Below are 18954 nucleotides of genomic sequence, written 5' to 3'. Positions count from 1 at the left end.
ATTCAATAAACAAGAAAAAATGATATTTTTAAAGATTTATTTCATGTGTATTAGTGTTTTACCTGCGTGTATGTATGTGTATGCACTATATACATGTCTGGTGCCTGTGTAGGTCATAGAAGGCATCGGATCTCTGGAACTGGAGCTATAGATGGTTACAAACCAGCATGTGGGTGCTGGGACCTGAACCTGGGTCCTCTGCAAAAGCAGCAAGTGTTCTTAGTCACTAAACCATCTCTCCAGCCTTTAAAACGTTTGATTTTGAGACAAGATCTTGCTAATTCATCCAGGCTGGCCTTGAACTTCCACTGTAGCCCCAACTAATCAAAGTCCTCCTGCCTCAGCCTCTTCAGTAGCTGGGATTCTAAGGCACAGGCCTGGCTTGCCTCAGGTTTTCTGTACCAGGCTTAGGTGGTCCATGGAGACAATACTAGGTACACACATGATGTGGTTCTGTGGACTTTGTAGACACTAAGAGCCATGCACACCTTAAGATTCCTCAAATCTCACATTCAGGACCCAGAGGAGCCTAATCTCAGCCACAGGCGGGCTGGCTGCTCAATGGGGCCAGGAGAGAGTGCAGCAAGCAATTGGTATTCGTAGGCTTGAGATCCTGGAAGTGGGGTACCTGTCGGGTTCCAAGTAAAATCAGGCTTTAGCTAGTTAGGTAGAGTCTGGGGACTCTGTGTGTGTGTGTGTGTGTGTGTGTGTGTGTGTGTGTGTGTGTTATGAGTGAATGCGTGTGTGAGTGTGTATGTGCATGTGAGTGTGTGAGAGTGTAAGTGTACATGCATGAGTGTATATGTATGTGTATTCATGTGAGTGTGTATGTGTTTGAGTGTGGTGTACATGTGTGTGTGTGTGTGTGTGTGAGTGTGTGTGTGTGTTGTGTGTGTGTGTGTGTGTGTGTGTGTGTGCTTGTGCATGTGTGGTGTGAGAGTGTAAGTGTACATGCATGAGTATATATGTATGTGTATGCATGTGAGTGCATGTGTGTGAGTGTGTGTGTACATGTGTGAGTGTGTGAGTGTAAGTGTGTATGTGTGAGTGTATGTATGTGCATGTGAGTGTGTGTGTGCTTGTGTGTGTGTATGTGTGCTTGTGCATGTGTGAGTATGTGAGAGTGTAAGTGTACATGCATGAGTGTATATGAATGTGTACGCATGTTAGTGCATATGTGTATGAGTGTGTGTGTACATGTGTGAATATGTGAAAGTGTAAGTGTGCATGTGTGAGAGTATGTATGTATGTGTCTGTCCCCATCCCCCTATCCCACACACCCAAAGGTTAACAGAAGCAATGGATCAGGCTGGAGGCAGCTGGTGGAGAAGGGACTTTAGCAGCAATGACAGAGTCTGGAACAGAGACTCCTTCAACCATGGGCAAGATGCACTGCCCTGAGCTCCCATTTGTGACAGTGACTAATCTCATGATATGGCATTATCTCATGTGAATGGCTTGGGGCAGGTCAGACTGGGAGGGACATCTGGACTGTAAGTAAGATACACACAGCAGGAAGTTGGAAAAGGGAGGAGATGGTTGTTGGCAGAGATGGAGGGCAGGGCTCTGCTCAAAGGGCACGCATGCCAGCCAGTGCTGCTGGTGATAGTGAAGTGGGCATTATTTTAGCAGCTAGGATCTGGGCTTCAGGGACCAGGTTCTGACTTCTCACGGAAGAAGTGAGCAGAGTGGAACCTGATATTTTATTACTGTCCCTCCCTGACATAAGTCTGTGTCCCAATATCATCCATCATCTTTCTTTTTTTTTATCCATCATCTTTCTAACGTTTTATACCATTTCTATTTATTTATTTATTTATTTATTTATTTATTTATTTATTTATTTAGTGTGCATGTGTGTATGTGCCTGTTTGTGCCTAACAAGCACATGGAGATCAGAGGACAACTCATGGGAATTGGTTCTCTCCATCTACCGTGTGGGTTCCAGGGATTGAACTCAGACCACCAGTTGGGCATCAGGTGCCTTTCTCTACCCACTGAGCTATCTCACCGACCCCAAGCAACGTTTTAATTTGCTCACACAAGAGGATTCAAACAACCGACTCCCCCATCCCCTACCACCAAACTTATCACCCAAAGTTGACCACGTGACTTCAGAATAGGATCCATTCGTGATAGAAACAATCAAAATCAACTTTGAAATTTTCACCGTTATGCGCACTTTCTCCCCTCCTAAATCAGTTTGCTGATGATGACCAGAAATGCTGTCCTCTAGCAGGGACAATGGAAGAGCAGACTGCAGGGTGCCTTCCTGCCCAGGGACTCTAATTACCTTTTGCTTGGCTGGGAGGAACATGGCAAGGACCATGAGTTGGGTGAGGGTGTCTCCCACATCCTCAGCCTTTGAGCTGACCAAGGCCACCCTCATCTTCCTTTCTGCCACCTCTAACATCTCTCTGCGAATACCTCACTCACAGGGGCAATGACCTTCTTGTTTCTGTCTTAACCTGTACCCACTCTAATGGAGGGCCATTGAGTCTCCCACATTGTCGGCCTTCCTTTTCCCTTTGAGCCTGACACCTGCATTGTTTGTTTGTTTGTTTGTTGAGACAGGGTCTCGTTCTGTAGCCCTGGGTATCCTGGAATTCTCTCTGCAGATCAGACTGGTCTCAAATTCAGAATCCATGCACTCCCACCCCACCCCCCAACTCCCGACTTCCCCGAACTTCCTGTCTCAGTTTGACCTTTTGCTATATCTTGCCTTTTCACCTGCCTTTCAACGCATACCTTGCTCCACCCCCTCCCTGAACTCCTCACATAGGCTCAAGTTTCCAAGCACCTGCACAGGATGTTAGGGCTTATGGCCACAGTGACTGGGACCTAGTACTTCTTCTCTGACCCTGTGGGAGACAGAGGAAGGGCAAGGCTGAGCTTCAAGTTGCAATACTACCTGTAGACAATAATGGGCCCCTGGCAAGTTGCTCAATGGGTAAAAGACCTAGAAAAGCATCTTAGTGAATATGCTCTCTAAAGCGGGGCTAAATCACCTGATCATCTCAGGAACTTTTATTTCCCACGAACCCCTAACTCCCAATGCTACCCTCACCTTACTTTCTGGCACCTCTAACGACCCCACCCTTTTGCAACTTACAAACAGCTTTGCACAGGAGGCCTTCCTCCAGGCCACTGGTTGCCATGTTAAAGTGCTGAGAGAGGCCTCCAAAGACACGTTGAGACGAAAGAGTTGGGGCGCTACATTCCTGGGCACACACACCGAAAGAACTAGAAAGAAAACAGGCACTAAAGTTCTGAGACCACAACGTGTGGCAGGACTGGGCTAGCTTTGCCTCCAGGTTCTTGGATGCTTCGGTCCCTCTTGGGGCTGAAAATGAATGCTCCCCAAGGGCAATCCAGGGAGAGTGACTCAGTCTTGAACTGAGTCTCAGCATCTCAGTTGATTTTTTTTTCACGTTTTTCTTAAAGTTTATTCAATACAACATAATCTCCAACGTCACTGAGGTGGCTGACCACGACCGGGACCAAAGCCCCCTCTAAACTGGAATCCATTGCTGAGCCAGCCCCAGCCTCAGCATCCTGTCAGCTCCAGGGGGCACAGCACTCACTCCTTCTGTAGATGTCGCTGTCTGCCTCTCCTCTCGTGAATTCTGCAGGCCGCCCACCCTCTGCACCTTTGGGCCGAGGTCTGCGGGTCTTGGGACAGCTGTGGCGCAGGGTAGTGGGCACGATCTCCGAGGTAGGTAATCCCAGAGATACTGGATGCCCTCATTCCTGAGGTACCAGTAGAAATGTCTCCAAGCAAACTGCTCCTTCACGTAGCCTCGAGACTTGAGACTTGAGCATGGCCTTCATGACGTGAAGGTTGGGCACGTTCTTGTCTGCCAGCTCGTGGTGCTTGGCCATGTGGACATCTTTTTTGGCAACCATCACTGCTTCCTTAAAAAGGGGTTCATAGATGGCGATCCGATTCTTCTTAGGCATCAACATCACGGTGGCTTCAGGGTCTGAGGCCTGTTTTGAGGTTTTGAGGCCTGTTTCAAAACCCATTGATTTGGGGCTGGAGAGCACAGTGTCTAAGAGCATAGGCTGCTATTGCAGAAGACCTGGGTTCAGTTCCAAGCACCCACATGGCGGCTCACAACTGTCACTCCAGTTCCAAAGGATTCGTCGTCTTCTGTTCTCCATGGGCTCTGGGTCTCACACATGGCACACATACAGATTAGCACTCGTGAGTGCACACACACACACACACACACACACAATTAACAAATGAAACACATAGATCTGCTGGTACCCGGTTCCCTGGCCCTCCTCTCCCACTCATCCCACAAGGCCTTTCCGACCTCCTGCCTCCATTGCAAGGAAGATTGCAGCATGCGATGTCCCCATCTACTGAGGCTTACTTCCCACTGCATTGCTGGTCCTCGGTAGAACCCAAGTTTATGTAAATAAAAAGGCACATACCCATGAAAGGGAAAAACAAGTCAAGGAAGCACCATTTAAAATATTATTGTATGTGTGTATGATTTTATTTGTAGGAGGTTCCCAAGACTGGGTCTCACCGTGTAAATCCGGATGGCCACGAACTCTATCTAAACCAGGCTGGCCTTGAACTGGTAGAGGTTCACCTGCCTTTGCCTCCTGAATACTGGGATTAAAGGCATGGGCCACGTGCCTGTCCCTGAATGGGGTTTTTAAGGAACTGCCTGGCACCTGTAGAGGCCCAAGGAGTATTTAGATCTCCCAGGACTGAAGTTACAGATGGCTTTGAGCCATCACATGGGTACTGGGGATCAAACCTGGGTCCTCTGGAAGAACAGCCAGTGCTCTTATCCAGTGACCCATCTGTCCAGCCCCTTGCTATTATTAATTTATTAAAGGAACATTTGGAGAGTTGGCTCTCTCCTTCCACCTCATGCGTCCCCAGGAATTGAACCAATTAAACTTGTGGTGGGCACCTGTACTCTTTGAGCTCTTACCAGCGCCTCCCCCAAGTCATTTTTAATGATTTGGTTTAGTTCCAGTGACGGAATTTCCCAAGCAGAGAGACCAGAAAGGATGGTGAAGAGACCTGTCATGTCAGCTGCTGAGACCAGAGATTTTCAAAACCTGCTCTATTTTCCTGCCAATGTCACGAACACTGGTAAACCTGCCCGCTGGGGCAAGGGATGTCCCCAGGAAGTCTGCTGTTGTCATCTTTGGTGACTAGTCAACCTTGTGTTCCTACAAGGGTTTGCCCTCTGGTCTGTGCCTGATCTCTAGGGTGTTTTCCCAACTTTCCACATGCATTCATGGAGGGAGTCATCACTTTCTTTCCCCATGGGAAGCCGGAAGGAAACGGGGCAGTCTGGGTGCGAAGGGTGTGGGTGTGGGTAGGGGGAGTAGGGGGATCCTGAATTCAAAGTCTACATCTGCGTCCGAGACCTGGCTGTGCTCCTGACCAGGGCAAACTCCCTAATATACCTGAGATTATGTTTTCCTGAGTCAGGCAATCCGTCGAGATCACTGAGTCTACGTGTACTTATTAGTTTTAGTTAATTATAAGTGTGCATGTAGAATTATGTAATTCACCAGGCAGAGATGTAGATTGTAGAGAAACATGACAAGAAGGCTCCCTCTTCTCTAAGCTCAGCATGCTGGAGGGGCACCCTTCCACCACTGATTGCACATAGACATCATTATGTGTGCACAGAGCCCCGCAGCTCTTATGCCGCAGGCTAGCCCTGTGACCCCACAGCCCTAAGACCAGGCTGTGGATTCTCATCACATCTCATTCATTTGCCAACAACTAAGGCTTCCTTAATTGTTTATTACTGAGCCCAGAGCCTCGCTGAGCTCTATTCTGCAGAGAGTCTTGCTAAGTTTCCCAGGGTGGCCTTGAACATGGGATCCTCTTGCCTTAGCCTCTCAAGTACATGAGATAACAGGAGTGCACTACCATGGGCATGCCAGTTCCATTTAATTCTAAATATATCGACTGTGCACGCGCACGCACACACACACACACACACACACACACACACACACACACACACACACACTAGAGATAAGGAAAGGATGTGGAGACAGCTTGTGTATGACAAAAGCTGAATTTAGTGGAGAGAGGAGTATTTACACCACAGACATTGGTGAATGCCGCAAACCAGGGCTTCCCTGTCATTCTGCCCCCCCCAGCGCACTGCTGTGTCCTGTGAGAAACATGGTCGACAACTTGGAGGGCAGCTGGCCTCAGGTGTGGTGGCGCAGGCCTGTAAGCCCAACCCTCCAGACGTGGAGTCAGGAGGATGGCCGAGTTGGAAGCCAGCCTGAGGTGCATCGCGAGACCCTACTTCCAAGTGGGGTAGGCAGCTGGGCAACCTCTGGACTGTCTGATTCTTGAGTTGAGGGACTGGATGTGTCAGCTATGCCTCCACTGGTAGAATTACAGAGCCCTGGGCAAGATCCTGTGATCGGAATCCAGCAGAGGCAGGGGTTTCCTGCCCCGCTGTCCTGACCTTAGCGCCTCCTGCTTCACGGCTCTTAACCTCTGTGGCCATGGTAGAAATATCAATCCAATGTGAACTCTGCCTCCTGTGTCTACACCCCTGCACAACGTAAAGTGGTACTAGCCTTATGGTCTCTTATTTTTTTTAATTTATATTTTGTGTATGGGTATTTTGCTGGCACATAATATACCTGTATACCTGCGGAGGACGGGAGAGGGTGTTGTATCCCTCAGTGCTGGAGCTATAGACAGTTGTAAGCCGTTATCTGGGTGCTGAGACTCAAACCCGGGTCCTCTGGAAGAGCAGCCAGTGCTCTTAACATCTCTCCAGCCCCTTTGTGGCATTAAAAAACCCCTAGGATATGGCAGAAAAGATACGGAACACATCCTGAAGCTTAAACCTGAAAGGTCTTCCGGCTTCTACCACGGCCCTTTCACAGCTAAAAGCCTTGTGCTTTCATGAAGCTCAATCAATCACTTGAGGGGTTGGGGTGGGGTGGGAAGCCATTTGGAAAGATGGTCATCAGCACTAAGTATATGAGACCAATGAATGACATCATGTTGGACCCTCCAGCCCAAGGGATCAGCCTAAGTGAGACCAAGAAAACTTCCCAAGTGGATGATACACAGTATCGGGGCTGGGCTGCTTATGATACCTGTGGGTTTTTTTGTTTGTTTGTTTGTTTGTTTGTTTTTCTCCCCCCCCCCCCGGAGCTGAGGACGGAACCCAGGTTGTTAGGCAAGCGCTCTACCACTGAGCTAAATCCCCAACTGATACCCGTGTTTTCTTAATAGCAGTTCTAGAAAGATAACATACTCCAGTGGAATTGGACCACTTTGCCCCCTATTCTAAAAGTTCCCAGTTGTTCCCACTCCTCTTTCCAGACCATCAGGGGGATCATCCATGGCCTATCCTCACAACCCAAGAGCCTACCACAGTGCTTATAGCCAGGTCGCAAGGAATGCAGCTGACTCAGAATCCCAGTTTCAACCCCCAAGATCAGGATGTGAAGCACCGGAGCTGAGAGCCTCTGCAGTTCTGAAATTGTGAAAGACAGAGAACACGGGCAGCAGAGCCAGGGGGCAGGAGTCTAAGCCCAGGGAACCTGCTGGCCTGGCCAGACCAGCACCACTTCCACAGCACTACCTCTGGCCCAGCTCTTCTCTGTGGCATTGCTAACTACAAGGTAAGGTTGGGCTCTTGGTGCTCTGTTCAGATGACGAGAGGCAGCTCATCTGGAGAGGACTTGTGCAGCATGCATGGAGCCCCGTTGCTGTCTTCAGCTCCACAGAAGCTAGGCTTGGTGGAGGAATTACACCCCTGTCATCCTAGTACTGGGGAGGCCTCTGAAGGAGGATTCTGAGTTCCAAGCTGGCTTGAGCTACAAAGAGAGACCATATCTCAAAAATGGAAACCAGAGAGGTGTCTCCCTCTTTCTATGACTCTAGTTCTGCTTTGGTCACCTGAAGCTGGAGCCAGAAAAAGGGGTTCACTTGACCCCTTTGACTGGTGCTTGGAAACCTTCTCCAGGAGGAAGGGAAGCAGAGAAGAAAAGGTGGAGACCGGTGAGGACTGGTGATAAGATTACCTGACACTCCTGCCCAGATTCCTCCCTGACCTACAGATTAAAGTTCAACCTTTTTTTTTTTTTTTGGTATGCAGAGCCCTTCCCATTGGGCTCACCCACGGTCACAGCCTTATTTCCACCTTGCCCTGCTCTGCCCTGACAACCTTAGAGTTGATAGCTGGTAGCTCACTTGTGATGAAGGCTCTTAGTCTGTAACGGCCTTTCCACTCCCCATCCATGAGCAATACCCTCCCTGAAAAGCCTACTTCTTCTCCAGTAGCAACTGCTGCCCCTACTGGGGTCAGTCTGGTAATATAGTAGGACCACTCATTCATTCATTTGTTCACTTGCATTCATTCATTCTTCATTCATTCCTGTATTTATTCAGTGAGCATCTGCAGGAGCCAGCAGTGTTTGGTTCCAAAGACTCTACAGGTCAGATTTGTTTATTAAAAGATCCATCCTACCAGGGGGTGGCGATGAATGCTGTTAATTCCAAGCACTTGGGAGGCAGAGGCAAGTGGATCTCGGAGTTGGAGGCCTGCCTGGTCTACAGAGTGGGTTCCAGGACAGTCAGCTACACAGAGAAACCCTGTGTCAAAAAAACAAGACAAAACAAAATGAAAGAACGCCATCCTTCTAGCTGGAGGATGCAGAATGGATTGCATTTGGGGGTAGAAATGAGGCAGGAAGGCCAGGGGAAGGCTGGGCCTCTGAGTGGTTCAAGGAAAGACCGACAGGTGAGAGGGTTAGCAGATGGGCCACTGTAGGTTACAGATAGAGACCAAGAGAGCAAACGAGGGGATTCCGACTCGGTCCTCGTGCTTTGGCTTGAGGACTGTGCCTTTTCCATCAGCAGGAGGCTGTTATTATCTCACCCAGAAGGGTAAATCAGAAAGGAGGAGACAAGGCCTGTTGGAGAGAGACCCATAGCAGGGGAGAGAACCTCAGAGAGGGAAGCTGGCTGGAGCGGGAACCTTGCAGAGAGTGGATTTGATCCCTGCCAGGGGCTAGAAATGTTGAATGAAGCCATTGTAGCCATCTGTCCACCGAATTCTGAAACAAACAGAAACATTATTTCAAAATACACCAAAATCAGATCTCCTCCAAAGTGATAAGTTAATTGCTTGGGGATGGAGCACAGAGGTGGGTGTGACAGTTTCTTTTCCCTTGTGTGAAGGACAGAGTATAGTTTGAACTAAAGGAAGCTTCTGGAAACAAACATTCTTGTAAATGAAGGCCTCAAATATAAAGATTATATACATATGTAGGTATGTAGGTTTTATGAAATAATTAAACATAGAAAATACAATGTCCTATTTATTTATTTATTTTATGATATCTATTATATTTTATGGTGTGTGTGTGTGTGTGTGTGTGTGTGCACCAAGTATGTGTGTATAGTATGCCATGGCACATCTGTGAAGGTCTGAGGTAAGTTTGTGCTGACTCATCCTCTTACTCTGCCATGCGAGGCCCAGGCATGGGCCATCAGGCTCGGTGGCGAGCGCCTTTCCCTCTGAGCCAACTCTCCAGGCTCTTAGTATTTTAGTTTTAGTTGAAAAGGTAACTGCTTAGGCTGGAGAGATGGCTCTGTGCTTGACTGCTCTTCCTAGAGGTCCTGAGTTCAATTCCCAGCAACCACAGGGTGGCTCACAACCATCTGTGATGGGATCAAATGCCCTCTTCTGGTCAGTCTGAAAGCAGCTACAGTGTACTCACATAAAATAAATAAATCTTTGGAAGGAAGGAAGGAAGGAAGGAAGGAAGAAGGAAAGAGAGAGAGAGAGAGAGAGAGAGAGAGAGAGAGAGAGAGAGAGAGAGAAAAGGTGACTGCTCATTGAGAAACACTTAAATAATAAACAAACATTGGAAGCTGGGCCGGGTTGCCCAGGCCTGTAAGCACAGCACTTAAGAAGTGAAAGCAGGGGTTGGGGATTTAGCTCAGAGGTAGAGGGCTTGCCGAGCGAGAGCAAGGCCCTGGGTTCCGAAAAAAAGAAAAGAAAAAAAAAAAAAAGTGAAAGCAGAAGAGACAGTAATTTTCAGTCCAGGCCAGCCTGGGCTACATAAGACTCCATCTCAAACAACAACAAACTGTACCCCCCGTAACGTGCATGCAACCACCTTTTCTCTATACAACAAACCAGCCGTGGGATTATTCTATTTTTCGGTAGCTTTCTTGTCTCCCTAGGAAAGTACAGTCCTGTGGAAGAATGAATTGGGGTCATAATTAACCCAGAGGCTCCCAAATTGAGTAGTTGAGAAGCAAAACCCAGGGGTGCCACAGCTTGCAGCTGTATGATCTTATTGTACCCCACGGTGCCCCAGCACAAGATTGTATGAACAGTTGGGTGTCTTTCTTTTCTGTTTTCTTTTCTTTCTCTTTTTTGAAGACAGAAACTTGGAGTATCGCCCTGACTAGCTTAGGACAAGATATGTAGCCCAGCGTGGCCTCAAATTTGCCTTTCTGCCTGACTCTGTAGAAATGAAAAGGGGGCGGGGTGTGGAGAGGTGGAGAACTCTGATACATTGTAACTACTTCTCTGATCAGTAAGGCTCCAACTCCTCAACAGTTACAAAGTTTAAGAGGTGTCAAAATCCTCCAGTCTGGCCTCTGTCATAAAGCAGCCATCAAGGCACCGGCTGAGCGAAATCCAAGAGCATGGAACCTAGGGTACAAAGAGAAGTGACTCTCAAAAGTTGTCCTTTGACCATGACACACCATGGCACATGACCGCCTACTACATTTTTAAAAAATTAAACCTTCTAGTGGTCCTCTGTCGGATATTTAAACTGCTCCCCTCCCACCCCCATTTCCTTCACAATTCTACATGATTCTGAGGATAAGCACCTTGGAAAACTCTGTCTTTTTTTTTTTTTTCCCTTTTTTTTTTTTCGGAGCTGGGGACCGAACCCAGGGCCTTGCGCTTCCTAGGTAAGCGCTCTACCACTGAGCCAAATCCCCAACCCCAAAACTCTGTCTTTCTACATACCCATGAAGACATCTCCATTCACTCACAAAACCGTATTAGTTCCTGTCCCTGCCCCCCACACATGCTATGTGAATTCCCGTGGATGAGCCCTTCCCCGATCCCTTTGGCCAACACTAGCCATTAGCAGTTTCAAAGAATGAAGTTCTAGGGGTTGGGGATTTAGCTCAGTGGTAGAGTGCTTGCCTAGCAAGCGCAAGGCCCTGGGTTCGGGTCCCCAGCTCCAAAAAAAAAAAAAAAAAAAAAAAAAAAAAAAAAAAAGAATGAAGTTCTAGCCAACCTGTGTATTTTCCTACAGCCTAATCTTACGGAGGCATTTTCCCAACTGGGCTTCTTCCCTCCTCCCAGATGGCTCCAGTCTGTGTTAAGTTGACATAAAATTAGCCAGTACTAAGCAACAACAACGACGACGACGACAAACAAACAAAACGCTCCCATAGTTTCCCATCTTTAAGAGCCAAAAGACTACATTTCCTAATATAAGACCCTCTGTAATCTGACTTCTGAGCAATGGCTGACATCCCTCCTCTAGATTCTTACCTCTGAATCCTGCACCCCAAGCGACTCTGGGACACTTACGTTGTCCAAATAGTCTGTGCTCTTCCATTGGATTAGGCAGTGACACAGCAAAGACTCCAGCTAGTCAATATTGATTGACAGCAAGGCCCTAGGACGTTCATGGGCAAAGGTCAAGAAAAGCAAAAGATCCGGTCCAAACAACACGTTTGTGATCCATCACAGGAGATAGGACAGTTAAACCAAGAATTACAGAACAATCTAAGATGCAGAAGCCTGAGACGGAGAAGCAACTGGAAGATGGAAATGGCGTGGACCACTGTGTGTGACCAAAGACAGTGTCAATATTTGTTTGACGTTTAAAAGCAATTTCACTTATCTTTGTTCCCTGAGCTGACCCAAATGGAACTTGAGTTTCAGACAGATCTAAGGAGCAAAGATGGAGAAGGAGGAGGAGAAGGAAGGGGGGGGAGTAGAAAAGGACAGAAAAGGAGAAAATATTATGGCTTACAGAGTGTTTTCCTGGGTACCTCCCCACTTGCCTTTCACAGAACTCCAAAGGCTTGGTCTATCGCAGGAGGGCTGAGGCTCCTGGCAACCGCACGGGTGGCAGCCACACCCAGCTCATACCTACAAGTGCAACCACTCCAATGCAAATCCTTTGCTTCAAGTTTGTGTTTCCCTACTGTGCTTCACTGCAACTTAGACAGCAAGGAAGTGGGAGCCGACGGGGACAGCCCTTATTGATCCAAGAACAGGTGTAAACCCCTGAAAGTCAAGAGAGTTTTCTCAAGTCCACCCTCAGGGAGTGGCATGACATGTGGCAAAGGTCAGAGAGGAAATGGCCTGACTAAATAGCAGGAGAACTTAAAAAAAACATTAAGAAGAAAAATTCACAGTGTGTGTGTGTGTGTGTGTGTGTGTGTGTGTGTGTGTGTGTGTGCATGTGCACCCATACACATGTGCACATATGTGCACGTGTGCACCACCTGGAGGTCTCAGGACAATCTGTAGGAGTGAGCTTTCTTTCACCCTGTGGGTCCCAGCGATTGAACGTGGGTTGCCAGGCTCGGCAGCTTACATTTGTAACTGCTGAGCCATCTAAGCAGCCGAGAATGATTTTTGTTTGCTTTGATTTAAAAACTGCATTCCTTTCCTTGGGGAGGCAGTGAACAGTTTTAATCGTATCACCCAGGAGGCAGAGGCAGGCAGGTCTCTGTGGTTCCCAGGTCCGCTTGGCCTACAGGGTGAATTTTAAGAGGGCAAGGGCATCGTAGTGAGACCTTGTCTCAAAACACCAAACCAAAATCAAACAGACAAACCAACCTCTCATTACGTGATAATCTTTGAGTCGGTCAGAATGCTATAAACAGATCAGAAAACAGCCTTTAAGGTTTGAGCAGCAAAATCACAGGTTTGTAATGTTTGGGCAAATTCTGGAGCAATGTTTATGATTGGAGTCATGTCCGGTCATGTATTTAGTCTGCAATGTGCAACATCTTCACCAAGTTGAAAAGCACCATGGTTGTCACAGAGAAGAGGCAGAGATTAAAAAATTTACACAGGGGCTGGGGATTTAGCTCAGTGGTAGAGCGCTTGCCTAGCAAGCGCAAGGCCCTGGGTTCGGTCCTCAGCTCCGAAAAAAAAAAAAATTTATACAAACATGGTCAAGTGCTTGCTGGGAAAGTTGAGAAACCCTGACAACTGAGTTCAGTCCCTAAAACTCATGAACGAAAAGGCTCCACAAAGCTGTCCCTGGTCATCTCATGTGCACTGAGGCATTTATGTACCCATACTTTCATCCCACATAGATATGTTGTAGTAGTAGTCATAGAAATGATAATAATAATAATAATAATAATAATAATAGTAATAATGTAAATACCTGGAATATTTAAAACATGCCTACCCTTCATAAACAAAGAAACATAAATTAAAGCAAAAAAAGTATAATCATAGTAACCGAGTACTTGGAAAAATATTTAATAAAAAATATTGGCGAGGAACGTTTTGAGACTGAAATAGGCCTTCACTGAATAGGAGTGTAAGGTGGTGTGGTATTTCTGGAGGGTGGTTGTCCTTCTGTGCTAAGAGCCTTGAAAATGTCCCCTTGAGAAGAGACTGGGGCCCAGGAGCAGAGTGCTACTCTAACATACACTAGGCTTTGACTTTAGTCACTAGTCATGGGGTGAGGGGCAGAGTGAGAAGAAACAGTCTCCCTTTTGATTAGGTAATTCCCCAAAGAAATAATCAGAGCCATAACTAAAGATGTCTACATAAAAATGTTTAGTATAGAGTGTCAGCAAATGTCCAACAATGGCTAAATGAATTTTTGCAAATCCTCGGAAGGGGATGTAGTGGGCAGTCATTTAAAACAAAAACCAGAGTCAGGGAAAACTTGATGTGGAGTGACCGGCAGGCAGAGGCTGAGGGAGGACTCGGTGGGTAAGTGCTCAGTGTGAGTTCAAGGCCCCGGGTTCGGTGGATCCTAACACTCTGGTAAAAAAAATTAGGAGTGGCTGTTTGTACACCTGTAACCACAGCATTGTGAGAAGCAGAGACAGGAGGACCACTGGACCATGCTGGCTGCCGATCTAGTTCCACATTCAGTGACAGAGACAGTGTCAAAAGAAGGCAGAGAGTGACAGAGCGGGTCCTCCTAGGGCCTCTGTGTTTCTGTGTGAATTCTCTCTCACATGGAGAAATAGAGCAGGGTGTTCCTCATGGTCACCACTTTTATTTGTAGTTTTTGAGACAGCATCCTCTTTGTATAGTTCAGGATGCCCTGGCATTTGTGACCTAGGGTTTGAATTTGTGATCCTCCAGCCTCAACTTCCAATCATGCATCACCCTACCTAGTTCCCACCCCTGCCTCCTGGCCAATATATGATGATCCAAATTTCTGTGATACAAATTTCCTAAAATGAAGATTTCTAGGTTTGACACCATTTAAAAAAAATAAAAACGGGGCTGGAGAGATGGCTCAGTGGTTAAGAGCACTGACTGCTCTTCCAAAGGTCCTGAGTTCAATTCCCAGCAACCACATGGTGGCTCACAACCATCTGTAATGTGATCTGATGCCCTCTTCTGGTGTGTCTGAAGATAGCATCAGTGTACTCACATACATGGAATAAATAAATCTTAAAAAAATAAATAAAAACATTATTATTATTTTTTTTTGTTCTTTTTTTCGGAGCTGGGGACCAAACCGAGGGCCTTGCGCTTCCTAGGCAAGCGCTCTACCACTGAGCTAAATCCCCAACCTCAAATAAAAACATTATTATTCAAGGCAAGGAACGATGGAAATCTTCATGACATGTCTTTTGTGGAGGTCAAAGAACAACTTGGTGGAACTGGTTCTCTCTTTCACCTCCACATGAGCATTTAGCTCAGGTCATCAGACTTGAATGGCAAATCCCTGTACCCACAGAACCACCTCACTCACCCAGATATTTTATACTTGATCTTTTAAGAATTGATTTCTGGTTTCCTTTTTAAAAAAGTTACCAGTGGGGATAATTTTGTGTGTGTGTGTGTGTGTGTGTGTGTGTGTGTGTGTGTGTGTGTGGTTTGTTTACTTGGTCTGGGCTGAGTATAGTTTGTTTCAATGTGAGTTGAAGAACACTTATAGGGGTTTAAAAGTAAACCAGACCTAGGGAGTTACCAGCATTGGTGAGAGGTCGTTTCTGTAGCTACCTTGCATTTCCTTTTTTTGTGATTGTAAGAAAAGCTGGTGAGGTTTTCCAGCAGACCCATGCTCAGAGACAGGAAGATAGTACCAGAGCTGCCATGGTTTATTAACTCATTATTTCTTAGTGCTGGAGATTCAACCCAGGTCCTTGTATATGTCAGGGAGGTGCTAAAGTCTGCTCACAAGCTGTTAGGCATTGAGACAAGGTCTTACTAGATAGTCTAGGTGAGTCTTGCATTCTCTCTCCTCTTACTAAGATCACAGCCGTCCACTACTATGCCGTCCACTACTATGCCTGGCTACTGTTCCCTGGAGAGGAAGAATTAGCTCCCTCCCATGGAATGGCCTGTGGTGACTTCAGTGTTCACGGGGTGGTAGTGGTGGTGTTTTGATTTCAGAAGCTGGGTCACAGGAGGCCATGTGGCCTCCACGTGGCTGTCTCTGTATGTTCATTCTTCAGAAACTCCCTCTTGGAAGGGTTCTTCTTAGAACCAGTGGCCAAACCATGAGAAGCCCAGGCCCTGCAGGGAATTTAGAGGCTACAGAGCCTCAGTGCCAGCTGAGCCTGGTGTTAGAGTCATATCAACCCAGGCGTTAGCACGGCAGTCCCCAGCCCTGTGCTGTCCAACCCAGGAATCACTGACCACATGTGGTTATTTAAAGTTCAACTTAATAACAATCCAGTTCTTCAACCGCCCAGGCCACAGTCCGTGGGCTTTGTAGCTCATGTGGCTAGCATGTTAGAAAGCACGAATGTGTCCTCTTTCTATCTTTGGAGAAAGTTCCATTGTACAGATCCGTTCCATTTGATTCTCCGTCCAGTGTCTTCCCAGCACAGAGGTTCTAGTCATCAGAGAGCAGAGGCAAGGCACGCATGTTCACGTGCCCTTCTGAATTCCTGACCCGCAAGGTTCGCAGGCATAATACAATGGGTGCTTTCTACCATGATAGATGGGGTTTGGGGACAGTTATGTGCTAAGAGTGACTGGGGCAAACCCCTTTGAAAAGAAATGCTTCGCCCAAATCCATTCCAGCTGACTTTTGTGTGACATTGGTAGAACAGGGTCTCAGTGATTGTCCCTACTACAGTGAAGCCTGGGTGAGAATGCACTAACCCTTGTATAGCCTCTTCAGTTAAGGAAGACTAAGGAGGAGGGAGGGGGGTGTGGGAATCCACTGAACTTGGGCCAGAGTATGCCACAAGTGTTTGTGTATAATTTTAGTAAGCCAGGCTACATAATAACATATGCAAGCCATGCTTGAAAATGTATTTAAAGTACTCTAATAACATTTGCTCTTGGAGAACTTTAAATAAATGTTCTTTGTGCTCAGGATGTCTTCAGCACAACGTCGCTCCTAGAATCTGCACTATCATCTCTCGCCAAAATCAAAACCTTCACCTTCGGCTACTGGAAAGTCACTTCAAGAATTGGCTTAGACGTTAGCTCACCAGGATAAGGGGCGGGGGAGACAGTTTCCTCTTGGCCTGAGTTGCCTCTGTGGGATTGTTTGTTCCAAAGATGAATAGGGTGGTTCAGAGTTACCTGGTTTATCTTTTAGTTACACTTAACCGAGTGAATCTGCTCTGGAGAAGGTTTGGCCTTCTACAAACTCTGGTAGAAGGTCCAGGAAACCACACTGACGTTTCCTCAGACACTACCGCATTGCCATCCTTTGAGAAAGAATTGGGAAAGAACTAGTTGTGTTGGTAATAACTCTACGATGACTTTGTAAGTTGGATTGGTAAAGATAGGTTCTCCATATGTACTCCAAGCTGACTTTCATCTGGTGATCTTCGTGCCTAGCCTCCGTCAGAATGGGATTACATGTATTCTGCCCCCTCGCCTGGTAGAAAGTATGTATGGGCTTGTTTTGTTTTGAGATAAATTTTCATGAAGCCCAGGCTGGCCTCTAACCCACTATGTTGTTTAGGATTACCTCAAACTCCTGATCCTCCTGCTTCTACTTCCCAAGTACTGGAGTCCCCACAGATAGCTCCTAGCAAATGATGTTTGTGAGAGTCTCACCAACACTGACTTCTGCCTCAGTTTCTGCTAGGATTAGAGCAATGTACAACCACATCCAATGTATTTTTTGTTAATTTTAAAATTTCTATCTATGGTTTGTGCTGTACAACTATGTAAGAAGAAACGGGTAACAAATAGCGACATACTTGCATGTTGCCTTATTTTCGAATAAAGGTCAGCTCTCAAATGCTCTGGGTATCCTGGTGGTTCTCTATTAATCTCGCTTCTGTTGATGGGGAAGCAGAAAAAGATGGTTTCCTCTCAGAAATAAGGATGAGGGTGTGTGTGTGTGTGTGTGTGTGTGTGTGTGTGTGTGTGTGTGTGTGTGCAGTTCAGGACACTTTAAACTGATGCAATTTATGATATAAATAACCAGTGTTATTTTTATTATAATGTGCCCCTCCAGGATTCCTTAAAGATGTAAGGTTGTGAAAGGGAGGACTGGAGTTTCTAGGGAGCACTATTTCTTTTCTTTGTTGACTTTGGGATACCAGGGATTGAATCTAGTAGGGTCTTTTCATGTGCTAGGCAAAGGGAAAGCAAATGCTTATGCCAGTCACAAGATAGGCACTTATCTTTTATTTATTTATTGTAGAGATAGGGGGCTGGAGTGATGGCTCCAACACTAAAGGCTAGGCTCACAACCAAAGGTACTGTAGAGATAACGTCTTACTATGCAATCTAGGCTGGCTTCTAACTTGCCATCCTCCTGCCTCAGACTCCTAGGTATACTGGGGTTATAGGCTTATACTACTGAGCTACAGCCCCAGATCTTTTTTATCTTAAGACATGGTCTCACTGTTGCCCAGGCTGACCTTGAACTCATTTTGTAACCCAGACAATCGTTGAACTTCGATCCTCCTGCCTCAGCCTTCTGAGTACATGTTATTACAGTCCTGAGTCATCGGTTCCTAAGGAGACTCTCTCGATTGCGACACTGCCTAGAGCCTGAGTTCGATATTTTTATCTCTATAAATTTATATGAATTTAAGTGATGATTTAGCAGTCTACACTGCTGTAGAATTCTAAAGCAACTGATAAACGGTGGTAATTCGTGGCGAGGGACCCTTTAAAGTACAAGACTTGAATAAATTAGTGTTATAGTTGACCTTTGGGTTGAAACCCTCTCATACTCCCTACCTCCACCCTCAAGAGTTCTGGAAGTAACCCATAATTTGGTCTGTTTTTATCTTTTTATTTTTTTTTTGAAACATGTACCCCAGGCTAGCCTGAAACTTCCCTTGCAGCCCAGGCAGGCTTTAAACTTGTGATCCTCCTGTTTCAAGCTGAGTGCTAGGACTTATGGGTGTGTGTCACCATGCTAACTCATACACTTTCAAGTTGCTGTAACTGATACTTAACCAGTCCTAGGAGGAAGTGCTTTAGCACTTTATATCTGGGGCCGTGGATTGGAGAAATTCAGAAGGGGAGAAATCGGAGAAAGAGACCTGCTCATTTTCTCTAGAGAATTCTTGAAAAGTATACACAAGCTTAACAAAATTATGATTCATCTATTTTTAGTGAGACATTTTAATCTCAGCCAAGCCTAATATGCTCCCTAATTATAGTGATATATTTTCCAAATTACAAATCAAGACACATGGCCCAGCACATGTGTCTGTAATTCGGAGCGTTTGGTACAGTAACATTTGCCTAATGGTAATAAATTATGCTTCTAGGGCACATGAAAGATAAAGTG

At 46.3% G+C, this 18954-nt stretch overlaps 1 pseudogene; it reads right to left on the bottom strand.

Annotated features, from left to right (window-relative positions):
- Nucleotides 1-3449: 3449 nt before the first annotated feature.
- Nucleotides 3450-3966, bottom strand: LOC116908762 (annotated as a pseudogene).
- Between the last annotated feature and the right edge of the window lie 14988 nt (nt 3967-18954).

Source organism: Rattus rattus, chromosome 9 (assembly GCF_011064425.1).
Source record: "Rattus rattus isolate New Zealand chromosome 9, Rrattus_CSIRO_v1, whole genome shotgun sequence".
In the NCBI taxonomy this organism is placed as follows: domain Eukaryota; kingdom Metazoa; phylum Chordata; class Mammalia; order Rodentia; family Muridae; genus Rattus; species Rattus rattus.
This window is presented reverse-complemented; position numbering and strand designations above follow the sequence as displayed.